Genomic DNA, 15,354 nt, shown 5'->3' on the forward strand with positions numbered 1-15,354 from the left:
ACTTTTTAATATAGAATACTAAAAATAACCACTTTCTTTTAGTTTTATATATCTAGCAATATTAGGATAATAATTAATTCCCTTCATTTATTAACCCTGCTTGGTCAGAATTCAGATGTACAGCATCTATATGGCACTACAAATTTACAGCATTCATTCTCCCACACAAAATTTGTTAGTCTCTAAGGTGCCACAAGTACTCCTGTTATTTTTGCGGATACAGACTAACACGGCTGCTACTCTGAAACCTGTAATATAGTTGTGATTGCCACTATTTTGACTGACACCATGGATTGAACTTGAGCTAAAGAATCAGGCTCTACAGCTGCGGGGACATAAATTCACATGCTCTGGGGATCAGGCACAGAGGGGGACACATAGCACACCACCTAGTGGGTCACACAGTGTTTCAGCTTGAAAGGAATTAAACTACAAATGCATACAAGTGCCTCTTTACAGCAGGCTATGTTGTGCCTTTAGGCACTGCCCTAAGCCAAGGGTGGTATGTAAGCTGCCTCATTCTAGAACTAGCCCTGTGAGGCACTGACTTAGAGACACACTATGTAACAATTCCCTCCCCACTTGCTCCAGAAGGGGCAGTAGGTTTCTTCTGGTCTATACCAGCAGTAAATTACAGCAACCCTTACACCAGCTCAGCTGTGCTGACTTGTGTGCTGGTGAGGTGGAACCTCTCTCCCCATTTCCTGTCCCTTTACCCCACTCCTCACTTTCCTGCTCTAGGGGGTAGGACACAGCATGTTATTTTGAACTTGTGAAGCAGCCTATAGATACAGGCCCTATCTCCTAAATCCTAGCGTTTTTCAGGGGAGGCTCCTCATTTATAATAAGTATACGAACATTGTTATCAGATCTAGAGACAGAATAGCAGTGTTGCATTGGTACACATATTGCCTAGCTTTTGCAATAGATTAGGGTTATTCTCTCTCACATACGTACTCAAGCTACTTTCTACCATTGAGAGAGACAGACATTTTTGTGGGGGATAGTCTCATTAATAGTACTGTGAATGAAATACACATAAATCCCATTATGCATGAGAAATCATTCTACTGGATCTGTTGAGGAAGGGAGCATCACCAAGATGCAGCCATACATTCTTTGAGGGATGCAATAGACATGCAACTCAGAGAAGGAACCTAGCATTCACCGATTGCCTTTACAGATCATTATATTTGCATTGGCTTTAGAAGTAGTCAATGCCTCCTAGCAGAATGGCCAGGGAAATGGATCACAACACTGGAAAAAGATTTTCAATAAACATTATTACAATTTGTTTATTATAGTTGCACCTACAAGCCAACCAAGAATGGGGCACATTGAACTAGGTGATGTGGAAGCATAGAATAAGAGATAGTAAGCTCTTTGTGGCAGGGACTATCTAAATAGATATGACAGACAAAGGATTGGGGAAAGAGATATAACATGTATGCAAAGTGAACAGAATGATGCTTTGCAAACATCATGCTGATTCTACAATTCTGTTTTAAAGGTTTATGAAATGCACTGGCAATTAAAAATGGTAAAAGTTCCTTTGCTTTCAAACAGAGCTGGGCAAAATTGGTGCAAAACAATGGTGTAAGACTGTATGAAATTTTTCATGAGTTAGTCTGGCATAATTTTGTGCTCTGAAAATTGTGATATTTTGTCAGATGTTGAGAGACTGAAAGTTATTGATAATGAACCATGCAAAAACAGTTAGCAAATTCTCAAGTATATTGAATAATCTTGGTGAACATGTAAAAACTCAAAATGATAATTTTTCACTAAGAGCCACTTTCAATTAAATCTCTTTAACACTCAAGCATATCCATTTTTATATTTATACAATTTTTACTTTCCAAAATAGCCTATCTCCCAGTTATAGACTCATATTTACAGGGATGCTTTTGATACATGAATCTCTTATTGTCACTTGCTTACATTGCCCTTTTTCTTCCTTCTCTATGTCCTTGAACAATCAGGTCAATAGCTATAGCCAAACTTGGCAGCTGCTAGAGCAAGATGTCAAATGTTGAAATATATATTCTTCCAGCAGTGGCACCAAGGCCTGTGGCTGGTCCTTTGTATGGATTCACTGCTAGCAATGTAGTTGTTTTCAATACTGACTGCTGAGGGTGTGTGCAGGGTCCGGGGGGAAGAAAGGGGGGGGGGGTTAGTACTGCCTGTAGGGTTATGTCAAAATCAGACTGTTATGGAGCTGACTAGGTTGCTTTCACTCCTTGGATAGTATCATCTTTTGGAACTCATTTAACAGCAAGATATTTTCTCTCTTGTATCTCTTCCCTGACCCTGTGTGCAATGCCATCTCACTACCCCCTTCAAATGTCTCCTCAGAACTCATTCTTTTTATCAGGTTTCTCTAACTCCATCCCCTCCCTCTCTGAAAGCTCTCTTCCTAATTTTTATTAAACTAACAAAGATTAAAAAATGAAAACCAGGGGGAAAGGGAAATAACAAGATTTGTGCCTAAAAATGAGCATGAACAATACAGTTACAATCTTTGCTCTGTCCTCCTGCTCACCTTCCCCTTACTTTTGTTTATTGTTATTCTTTGCAGTATACTTTAAGTACCAAATCCTGCATGCTTTACTAATGACAGTGTGGTCACTGCATTCAGTTAGACTGCTTGTGTAAGGTAGCTGTTATCCCTCAGTATTACATCATGGAGAAATAGTTTACACACACACACACACACACACACACAAATAGTCTTCATACAGACACGATCTTTTAGCATAAAAAGAGGAAAGCTACTGTCTAAAATTTATCCCCATGAGTCACCAATATATCCTGATCACAAATCGACTCTGTAGGTTTGAGTAGTCAGGAGTTTTGTAACCCTCCACAAAATTCTTTCATTTTAAGGTCCCCTTTTAGTTTTCTTAAAATTCTCACAGTGCCTAAGAGCGCTGACTTCTGGAGGTCTCTGATCATGATGTTTTGCATTCCTCATGTATTCTTGAGCTACTCATTCATACCCTTGGGGATCACTCCACATGCGCCAATAATCAGCAGGATCATGTTTGTTCTGGTTTTCCATAATTGTTCCACTTTATGGCAGAGCTCTTCATACTTTATCTTCTTTTCTCGTTTCTTTTTTATGTTTCTGTCTGCCGGTATGGCAATATCAATTAGCACAATCTTACTGGTCTTCTTTTCTACAACAACTATGCCCAGCCTGTTTGCCTGCACCATTTGGTCTGTGACAATTTGCAGATCCCATAAAATCTCAGCCTCTTTATTCCTGTCAATTATTAATTATTACTACCATAGTGCCTAGAAGCCCCAGTTATGGGCTAGGACCCCCATAGTGCAAGGTGCTGTACAAACAACAAAAAGACAATCCCTGCCTCAAAGAAATTACAATCTAACTATAGTGTGCAAGATCTAGCCCTTAAGTTGTAAGCTTCTGAGGTCAGGGGTTTATCTGTAAAGTACCACGAACAACTGAGGCGTGATATAAATAATCAGTAATAATAATAACAGTAACTCCATGCATATGTCCTAAAAACACACTGTATATCTTTGTTTAGAAGCCACGGCAACTTCCCTCAGCACCTTGCAAAAAAAGGCATATGAAAGTTAATATGGCCAGAAGCTCTATGTATTTCAGAACTTCCTCTGCTCTGGGGATTCAGTCACTGCTGAGGAGTCTCATAGTGTGGCTCCATTGCAGCCATGAACTCAGGGAGCTAGGACTGTGCTGTTGGGCGGGGGAGAAACCAGTGAAGAGGCAGAGGGCCTCACCATGGATACGCCTATGCCTGAGGTGGATCCAGGGGGAGCCGCAGGGTTGGAAGGCTGAACCCTCTCCCATGTAAAAAGAGTTCCACTAAGTTCACCACATGGAATTTCTTATCTCTCTTTTCACCCTCAGACAGACAGACATACACACACTCACACCCCTTCATAGGGTTTCCTCTGGGAGAATACCACCAGGCCCAAAATAAGAATCCAAAGCTTTTGCCAATTGACTTCAATCTGCGTGGTATGCACATATCTGAGGCCAGAATTTATTCTGAGATATATTTATCCTTTTGTTCCTTCCATATTCCTTGCATAAAAGAAAAAGATTATTTAGTATAAATAGTAGCATCATGACTTTCTCCATTTTAGGAATCAAGTTTATTTTCCAGAATATATAAACAGTATAAAATTCAGCCTATCTCCTGGCAGCATATGTGAACCGTAAATCATAGATTGTGGATTGGATAAAGAAAATACATCCATTGGTCTCAGTCCAGCAATCTCGTCTCCTCATGGCAATCAGTAGCTGAGAAAGGAGTGTAGAACTAGATTAAGCACAAAAGGAGTTGATCTTGTGAATCAGTTGTATCCTGTGGTAACAATTTACCCTTTTAAAATTGTTTTCTTTGCAGGCATTGTCTGCCTGCCAAGTAGTTCTCTGAACTTTTGCTGGTATTAATATATCAAGCTAACTTGTTACAAGGTAGTAACAAATATTGTGATTAAAGCTTAGAAAAAAAAGACTTAATTTGCAAATTTCTTCAGATGATTTCTTCAGAGAATAATTGTTCATACATTTCAGAACTGCGTATGTATATATCTTATTTTAATTTGTCTCCTTGTTTTCCTTTTTTTGCCCATATTTCATATCAAAGCTCTGTTTGATTTTCTGTCTCTCCCAGCCATAAAACTGAACTATTAAAGACAAAATGTTCTCTGCTTTAAATTGTTGGATTTTCAGGGTTTTGAACATGTGATTTTCATGTACAAGCTATATGTGAACCTTTTCCTCTCAACGGAAAAGACCGCTCCAAAATTGTAATAAGAAACTTGCTTAATAGGCTATTTCTTCCCCAAATCATGCACACAGCATGTCTGGTGCTGTCAGAGAAGTGTATTTTCTGGATGTGCCAGTTGTATGGAGCAAATCAGATTTATCTTCACTAGCCTCTCAGTACAATTTAACCATAACACTGAAAGGCCACAAATTGCAAAGGGAATAGGTTTCAGTCCTGACTAATAGTCCAGTAGACAAGATCTCTGCAGTTTGTCAGCATATCAGACCCAATCGGTTGTTTTCACAAATCTCTTTTTCCTGCCTACAAATGACTACTTACATTTGTATTTCTAATGTCTTTCTTTATATGCATAGTTATATCACTGTAATAATTTGAAATTGTCCCAAATTTCCTACTGTAATGTGAATACTCATACTTGGGCAGGTCAAACAGCATTTTTATTACCAGCAGTTTCTTCCTACAGCTCAACAATTAGAATCAATTTAAACCTGTGATATAGACAAATGCATTATATCCTACCAAACCACAATGAATCACATGCTATGATGAAACTGCAGTGTGATGTATGCAATATACGACATTACAAAATGAATGCACATGCTATTTTATATTCATTATGTTTCTTTTAAATCAATCGTACATATTTGATAGGCTGATGGCTAAGACTCTTTCTCATGTGAGTAATCCCATTGAGTCTGGACTATTTGTGCAAGTAAGGAATTTGCATGTTTGGGCCCTTTGTACATATTTCTATTCCTGGATTTGTCCATCTAGGGTGCATTTGCATCATACTCTTCATTACTGGTTCAGAAGAGAAATAATGTTTTAAAGCTGCCTTTCTTACAACTTATTAAAATCATTTTACCTGTATAAACTGAATTTTAAAATTTCTGGAATAAAATAAAAAAAGCAAACAGTAAAGTGGTAGTGCTATGTTCTAGAAACAAAAAGAGCATGAAGTTCATCATTTTTATACTTCAGCTTAAAATGCTACCATAGGGATCTGACCTAGATTTAAACTCTTGTCTCCAGAGATGAAAGATCTCCACTTTAATCCACTATTGCTCACACACGTAACTTTACATATATCAAGAGAGGGCAACTTATAAAGTTGAATTGCATTCGTTTATCTTTTGTTCTTCTCTGTGACAGGGCAATGACACGGTTTCCTCCAAAAGCTTTAATCCTCACTGGTACAAATTTCCCTAATATTCAATAATCACTCCCAGTATCCCTCCCAGCAGGGGATGTCTGGTAGCATCTGTGCCAGCATATGTTAGACATCTCTGAGTGGGTCACTACCTCATTTTGTCACAGTCTCTTCTATCACCTAGACAGACAGTAACATCCCTTCACAACACAGTGCTCCACAAGACACCACACTGTCATGTCTCTCCCTATAAACTTGGTTCAGTACACTGTAACCCACTCACTTTAACCCACTAACTGATGTTAACCCATTCTCAGCCGAATCATTTCCTAAACAAGGCAACATTAACAAGCTAATCATGTTTATTAAGTTAAACCAACTAAATGCCAATCTCTGAGTCCTATGTGAGAAGCCACAGTGAAGAACAGAGGGGAAAATAGCCCTTTATTGATTACTTAATTCTTTTTAAAGGCTTTGTAAAATACACATGCAATTTGCAAACTCACATCAGTGATGTTTCATATCGCATATGCGTGTCATTTCTATAGCAATTGTTTTTAACAATTGTGATTATATCTGCTTTTTCTTTCCTTATTTCAGCAAAATTTTATCTAAATAGATGGCTGAATTAGCACAGGGCAATAATTTTAGCTTTTCTTTTCTAATTCATCATGCTGTGATATAATGTGAACTAGTTTTCCATAGAGGTGCCTGAATTCCAAAGCTCACAACAAGCTATTTCCAAATTTCAGGGATTCTCACATCTGGTGTTTTGCCACGGGCCCATCTCTAATTTTCCAGTGGGCATAGCTGAACCTCATAATGTTTGCAATTTTGAGTCAAGAAAAGAATCCAAAAATCAGAAATGGATCCACATTTTTTCAAACCTCTAAAAATTAATCTATTATGAGGCTCTCTTTCAAGACTGTCAGTACTTCTTAGTTTAGCTGGGTCAGAAATACCATCAATAGAACCTTTGTATATCATAGTATTTCAGTTTTGCTACTATTTGTCCCGTCAAAGGACTAAACGGTGCTCTGAGAGGAGACGCACATGTTCCCATTGAAGTAGTACAGGTATGTGTATGTGTAGTTGAGGGCAGAATTTGGCTGTTAACTAGGATGCCTGTATTTTACCACTGATTTGGAAGCGGAGTTAGGCCAATGGTAAGTGCTTTTGAAAATACCACCCAGCAATTTTAGGTCATGATCCAAAACCCAATTAAATAAATTGAAGTCTTTCCATTGACTCTAATGGGCTTTCAAAAAGACCCTTATTTCATGTCATGCTAACATAAAATAAAATAAAAAAATTGATGAAAAAATGCACCAAAACTGAAATGGGGGCCAGATTGTCAGCCCACATCTATCAGCCTAAATATTGCAAATCCTTGCTTTGGACTAGGTAAACTAGAAATGTAACATAAAGTAACCTAGTGTTTCCTAGACTTTTGAAAGATGAGTTAAGAAAATGAAATCAACCACACTCCTTCCCATGCCCCTGCAACCATACCATATGTTGGTAAAGCCCTACACAACTTATTTTATGCATCTTCTGTGCCCACCCCCCATCCCAACTAATCCTTTGCATCCCGCCAGCAGGTATATTAAGTAATGCTTATCTAGAGATAACATTTGTAAGGATGATTTTCTTTATTTTTAAATGATAATAAAGTATAAAAATAACTAGTAATTTTTAAAGAGTTTTTAAAACTCCCTTTGGTGTATTTACAGACTATCAGATAATTATTACAAAATGTAAGAAGTTTTCAAAATGTTAAATGTTCATCAGATCAGGTTAATATATAATTAGGGAGTTACAAAAATAACTGACAGGGTAATGTTTCCCCCCAAATTGCTAAAATGATTTAAATCCATATTATAAATCCATAAGCACCAGCACTTTCATTTTAACACAAAATATTTTTATATATTTATTGTTAAAAGGCAAAAAAAATGGATCAACTTCTGCTCTCACTTATCCTGGTATAAATCCAGATTTACATCAGGGTACCTGAGAAAAGAATTTGGGCCCAAGTGTTTTCAATATGTATCTCTCTTTAGAATTCAGAAACAGACAAACAGCTGAGATCTTGAGTGCCAAACTACTGCTGAGTTTAGAAACCTGTGACAATAGGGGTTAATAATGGAAAACCTGATAGACCTTTAAGTATAGTAGCATGAACAGCAATGCTATAATTACAATTTTCTTTCTTTCCTGTTAGAAATGAATCAATATCCAAGGAGAAGCAGAATCAGAAATCTTCAATAATTTGCTCAGCTCTTCAACAGAAATATGACTTTTTTCCGTCTTAAATCAATTGTCTAATTCAAAATTATTATTGGTCTATTTCCAAACATGTGAATTAAAATTTGTGTGAGAAGGTTTTTCTAAGCAAGGGATATTTCACAGCGTTTTCAGTGGCATGTTTGAATAATCATGCAGAATTCCTTTTTGCTACTGAGTAGCTTAATAAAGAATCAATATTGCAGCAGGCCTCAGAGGAGTCAACCTCCACACAATCTCTCGCTTGGTTCAGCTGACACTGAGAATATCATGTAAAGATGTGCACAAGCATTTCAGTCAGCTTGTCTTCTTACTGATTAGACCTAGGGAGATATTTGATTACAGAATAAGTGGGTAACCTGTTTAGCCATTTCTTCCCAATATAATTTGGAGTATTGCTTTATTTTAGGGCATGATTGACAAGTTAGTAGACGTTGGCATATGGAAGATACAGTATGAGGAATAAATAAATAAGAGATTCTTTTTTAGAGAAGCATAGAATGCCAGAGAATAATATCCTCTTATCTTCACAATTGTATAGTACTATAGTAGCAATCATATCTGATCAGCAGAGGTTTAAAGAGAAGGCATGACCTGATGGTTATCGTAAATAGATCTGAATGGCTATACAGATGTCATTTATCTATAAAACCTTGTTTACTGCTGTACTATGCACTTCCATAAATCTATACAAACTCCTGGATGGTAGTATTTAGGGCCAGATTATCAAAAAATGTTCATGTAAAGCACACCTCCATTGTTCTCAAATGCAAACTCTGATTTGTATATATAGATAGGTATATGCACAGACAAGCAGGGTATGCACAAATGTGTTGGAGTTTGCATTCATGTGAGATCAGTATGCTTTTAATCTACAATTATATGGGCCTAATCAGTTTTCTGGAGGATGTGGTTGGAGAAATACTAGTGACCTGAATGAAATAGAATGGCAGTCCCTCCCTCTCTCCATTACACACTTGGACACTATCCTATTCTCCATGGTTGCAAATGCAGGATGAAGATTGCATGAGAGAAGATGTGGAAAGATGGGTGGCAGAAAGGAACAAGTGTCTCCAGGTATAAAAGAAAGAGCCGGGGTATAATAGTTTGCATTTTTACATAGTCTAGTTTTGCATGGGTTATGCCTGCTATCCTCAATGAGAGCTGTGGGTACTCAGCACCTTGCAGGATCAGCCCCTCACACGTTCTATATGAGCTCTGAACATTTCAATGCACTTTACAACATATTAATAAATTAAGCCTCACAAAACATTGTGAGATAGGACAGGATTATTATCCCGCTTCACAGACAGGGAAGCTAAGTCATGGGTAGGCTAATTGATTTGCTTAAATTGACAAAGGAAATCCGCAGCAAAGTTGGGAGTAGAACTTAGGTCTCCTGTTTAAACACATGATAATTTCTTCCCTCTTCATTTGGCACTTTTAAACGCAGGCTGCCCGGAGCATTAGAAAATGTACTGATGAGAAAATGTATTGCATTGGCAGGGAGATGGACTAGATAATCTAATAGATCTTTTCTATGATTGCCCTCTAATGGATTTGCACTAAGGTACAGGTAAGCCCTGTGTGTGTCTAAATAGGTTAAGCAGAACCATTTGAACCTTCTTTGGTTACATCCCTCACTTAAATGCAGTGGAACTTGTACAACAGATCACCCCAAAGTATACCCAAATGTATTTAATAGTCTTTTCCTGCCTCACCTTCATGAGAAGACAATCTCTACTGAGCAATCAGATTTTGTCAGCTATTTCAATGGCCCCTTAAATACAAGTTCACTTGTATTTAAAAGAAACTATGTTGTGCATTTCCGTAGAAATAACTTCTATTAAGGAGGATATCTTTTTTTGATCTAAAATTTATTTTCAGATGTCTCAATGTCCTCCTTCCCACCTGGCCCTCTTCAAAAATGTCCACTGAAATGTCCACTGAAATGCAAAAATATACTAGCTCATAAAAATACATTGTCAGTTTTAGAAGTCAAATAGAAGGATTACGAGTGATTCCTTTTAGGATACTATGGTTGTAGATTTCTACACAATGTCTACATAATGCACTTTGTTTTCAAGATGCTGCTCTTAAAAGCACATTGTGCACTAAGTAATTGCAAAAAGCAGAGAAGAGCAAAACTGAAAGCCTTTTTTCCCCTCATATCTTTTTTATGAAATATTCTGCCAACTACAAAAATATATTGTGAGTTCCTTGAGCACTCATTATATCTGCAAACACAGTGGGATTTCCCCCCCCCCTAAAGAAGAGTTTCTCATTTGAAAGTTTTATCATCCACTATGGAACATTATGATCTTAGAATTTCCTGCCCCCCCCCCACTTCTGCCCCCAAAAGGATTTTTCTGTCTTGGGATTTACAGTCATTAATTGTCAGAAATGATCACTGATGGCATGTGATGGTCTTACAACAACCACACTCTTCACAAGAACATCACTTCAAAACTGTGGGAGGGGAGGAGAACATTAAAAAATGCAGCCCCAAAGAAATGGGATTCATTAATTTGTCAGATAACTTTGAGAAGCAGGCTTTCTGAGAACATTCATGTTAAAATATGACTGTCACTACTGCATTAGTCATAATATTAGGCCATCCCATTGATACGATACTTTTATCATTACCACGTTATAGTTCAAGTTATACATTTTAGTTTACTTCAAAAAAGATCCCTCATCTAGTGCTGTTTTTTCTCTAATTCTGTATGAATAGTAATTTTGTCATATTCGTTTGATATAGTAACTTTCACACAAAGGTAAAAACTTTCCCTGTACTATGAATACTCCTTAAGTGAACCTGTCTTTTTTTCACAGAACAACTTCACGGCACGCCTACTGTACAACTCCACTGTATACACAATTGCAATGCATACGTTCCAATGTACTGGAGTAATTAGGGACTTACATTTTATTTTATTTTATTCATATTTTAGTTAAGTACTGCCTGGGCCCAATTCCACAATCTTAATTTTCTATGAGCAGTCTTCGGCTTCAGTGGGATTATTGTCAAGAGTAGGGATTTCAGGATCAGACCTTATAAGCTGGTTCTACTGTATATTGTTTCATCACTTATTATTTGTATTACAGTAGTGCCCAGAGGCCACAATCCAGACTGGAGTGTCATGGAAACAGTACAAACAAAATAAAAGACAGTACATTCCCCTAAAAAGCTTGAAATTTAAATAGGGACAAGACACAACAGGTGCGTGTAGGAAACAATGGAGTAAAAGGGGAGAAAGGGCAATACAAGGACAACAGTCTCAGAAACATACGTTTATAAATGTTATCTAAGGGTGTGACTCTTTTCCTATTGAAATAAATGGGAGTGCTCCCACTGACTTCAAAAGGAGCTGAATGAGGCCTCAGTGTAGAGAATAGTAGTATATTATAGACGAGATCCAAGAAAACAAAGTACTGTTTCTATTTTGCATTTAGCATTTAACACCGAATTTAGGGACTGATCCTGATTCCAATAAAGTGAATTGGCATTTTTGAATTGATTTCAGTGGAGAGAGTTTCAGATTCTAATGGGATAAGTTGATAACAACCTTCAACTAAGATGCAATGAATGGCCAGTTTCAATGAAATCCTGTCTTTTGCATTATGAAAAAAATATTATTTGCTTCCCTTATGATTTTGTCTATAATTGCTTTGCAAATTTTTCTCTAAGTGGAAGATGCATGGAGATTTTAGTGGTTCCACCACGTTATAGTACTTCAAATAGGTGGACATTTATCATTTAGAGGGTTTTGAGAAAGCTATGTACCAAAATAAGAGTCTTTGATGTCATTGTATTACATTGGTATCATAAACGTTCAGCTTTTTACATTGCAATGACAAATTTTCTGCTGTGTTTTGGCTGCTTTGTGCTACACTGCTGGGATAGGTTGGTTGCCTACTCAGCCCAAGGAAATTTAATTCACTGTAAGAATGATCCTATCATGGCACAGAGCTGACATAACATCACAATCCCAACCTGTAGCTGGAACACTAGAAAAAAGGGGGACTGGTCAGGAGGACATTCCTACATCCTATCTATCTTGGGCTGTTTTAACTGTCCTGACATACACAGAAAACCACCAGTGTCAGGACAGTGCAAAGGAGAGCTTGAAGCCACCTGCGCACATCATATTCTGACTTGTGCTCTCTTCATTTTGGCTACACTAAGGCTCTGGCCCACAGATTTCCATAAATCATTGCAAAGTTAAGTGAGTCAGGTTATAAATAATTAGGGAGAAAGATATGTCTAGGGGTTGAATAGAGGGTTCGTTGCTTTGAGAGCATTATATGAGATCTGGCCTGAACTTATGATGACCTGAAAGTTGATTGAGTGTAATCTGGGTGAAAGATCCACAACTCTGAATTTACAGGTAACAGAAAATGACTGCATCACAAAGTGAGGAATAAAAAGGCTATCACCTTAGTGAATATTGACAATTTACACTCAACTCACCAACCGAAAAATGTCTTCCCCCCCAATATGGACATTGTACTTTGTCACAGGAGGGTTTGAATTCTTGGTGTCACATATAAACCTATTCAACACTTCACCCTGAGTCAGTGAAAGTGTCTTTTGACATTGGAGACATTATTTTGCTGCCAGATGTGCATCATTATGCTGTGATCATAGAATCATAGAATCATAGAATATCAGGGTTGGAAGGGACCTCAGGAGGTCATCTAGTCCAACCCCCTGCTCAAAGCAGGACCAATTCCCAACTAAATCATCCCAGCCAGGGCTTTGTCAAGCCGGGCCTTAAAAACCTCCAAGGAAGGAGACTCCACCACCTCCCTAGGTAACGCATTCCAGTGCTTCACCACCCTCCTAGTGAAATAGTGTTTCCTAATATCCAACCTAGACCTCGCCCACTGCAACTTGAGACCATTGCTCCTTGTTCTGTCATCTGCCACCATTGAGAACAGCCGAGTTCCATCCTCTTTGGAACCCCCCTTCAGGTAGTTGTAGGCTGCTATCAAATCCCCCCTCATTCTTCTCTTCTGGAGACTAAACAATCCCAGTTCCCTCAGCCTCTCCTCATAAGTCATGCACTCCAGACCCCTAATCATTTTTCAGAGTAGCAGCCGTGTTAGTCTGTATCCGCAAAAATAACAGGAGTACTTGTGGCACCTTAGAGACTAACAAATTTATTAGAGCATAAGCTTTCGTGGGCTACAACCCACTTCTTCGGATGCATATAGAGTGAATCATATATTGAGGAGAGGGAGAGAGGGAGGCCTCTCAGAGTTGGTAAGACAACTCCCACCTGTTCATGCTCTCTGTATGTGTGTGTATATATATCTCCTCAATATATGATTCACTCTATATGCATCCGAAGAAGTGGGTTGTAGCCCACGAAAGCTTATGCTCTAATAAATTTGTTAGTCTCTAAGGTGCCACAAGTACTCCTGTTATTTTTGCTAATCATTTTTGTTGCCCTCCGCTGGACTCTTTCCAATTTTTCCACATCCTTCTTGTAGTGTGGGGCCCAAAACTGGACACAGTACTCCAGATGAGGCCTCACCAATGTCGAATAAAGGGGAACGATCACGTCCCTCGATCTGCTGGCAATGCCCCTACTTATACAGCCCAAAATGCCGTTAGCCTTCTTGGCAACAAGAGCACACTGTTGACTCATATCCAGCTTCTCGTCCACTGTGACCCCTAGGTCCTTTTCTGCAGAACTGCTACCTAGCCATTCGGTCCCTAGTCTGTAGCTGTGCATGGGATTCTTCCGTCCTAAGTGCAGGACTCTGCACTTGTCCTTGTTGAACCTCATCAGGTTTCTTTTGGCCCAATCCTCTAATTTGTCTAGGTCCCTCTGTATCCGATCCCTACCCTCTAGTGTATCTACCACGCCTCCTAGTTTAGTGTCATCGGCAAACTTGCTGAGAGTGCAGTCCACTCCATCCTCCAGATCATTAATAAAGATATTAAACAAAACCAGCCCCAAGACCGACCCTTGGGGCACTCCGCTTGAAACTGGCTGCCAACTAGACATGGAGCCATTGATCACTACCCGTTGAGCCCGACGATCTAGCCAGCTTTCTATCCACCTTACAGTCCATTCATCCAGCCCATACTTCTTTAACTTGGCAGCAATAATACTGTGGGAGACTGTATCAAAAGCTTTGCTAAAGTCAAGGAATAACACATCCACTGCTTTCCCCTCATCCACAGAGCCAGTTATCTCATCATAGAAGGCAATTAGGTTAGTCAGGCACGACTTCCCCTTGGTGAATCCATGCTGACTGTTCCTGATCACTTTCCTCTCCTCTAAGTGTTTCATAATTGATTCCTTGAGAACCTGCTCCATGATTTTTCCAGGGACTGAGGTGAGGCTGACTGGCCTGTAGTTCCCCGGATCCTCCTTCTTCCCTTTTTTAAAGATGGGCACTACATTAGCCTTTTTCCAGTCATCCGGGACCTCCCCCGATCGCCATGAGTTTTCAAAAATAATGGCTAATGGCTCTGCAATCTCATCCGCCAACTCCTTTAGCACCCTCGGATGCAGCGCATCTGCCCCCATGGACTTGTGCACGTCCAGTTTTTCTAAATAGTCCCGAACCACTTCTTTCTCCACAGAGGGCTGGTCACCTTCTCCCCATATTGTGCTGCCCAGTGCAATGCCATCTTGATGTGCCTCACGATGGATAAACTGAGCATGGTTACCAGCCACTGGTATCCATACAGATTACTCTCTCTTTAGCATTCTGGGGGGCTATATTCAAGCTGAGTAGTACCTACGTCATGAGTAGTCTGCTTGATTCCACACAGTGCTGAGGACACCAATGCCACTCATCGATTAAGGTATTACTCAACATGAATAAGAGTGGCAGAGGCTGTTTTTTTATGATAAGCCTCTCTACTGGAACGCAGTGTACCATCCCTCTCCATCTCTCATTCACTGCTTCCCTGCAATGTGAAAATGAACTAGGAGCAACACAAAGTCCATTGTGGTTTACAGTATAAATCATTATATGGTAGACACATTATATACTGAGTCACATTCTCAGTCTGGCTAACTGATATTAGCCAAAAAGTTTTAGAAATGCAGTCAACAGAAATTGGCATTGCTGTCGATCTGGCACCTTCCATGAGAGTTAATTTAA

The sequence above is a fragment of the Emys orbicularis genome, chromosome 6 (genome assembly GCF_028017835.1).
Source record: "Emys orbicularis isolate rEmyOrb1 chromosome 6, rEmyOrb1.hap1, whole genome shotgun sequence".
Lineage (NCBI taxonomy): Eukaryota > Metazoa > Chordata > Testudines > Emydidae > Emys > Emys orbicularis.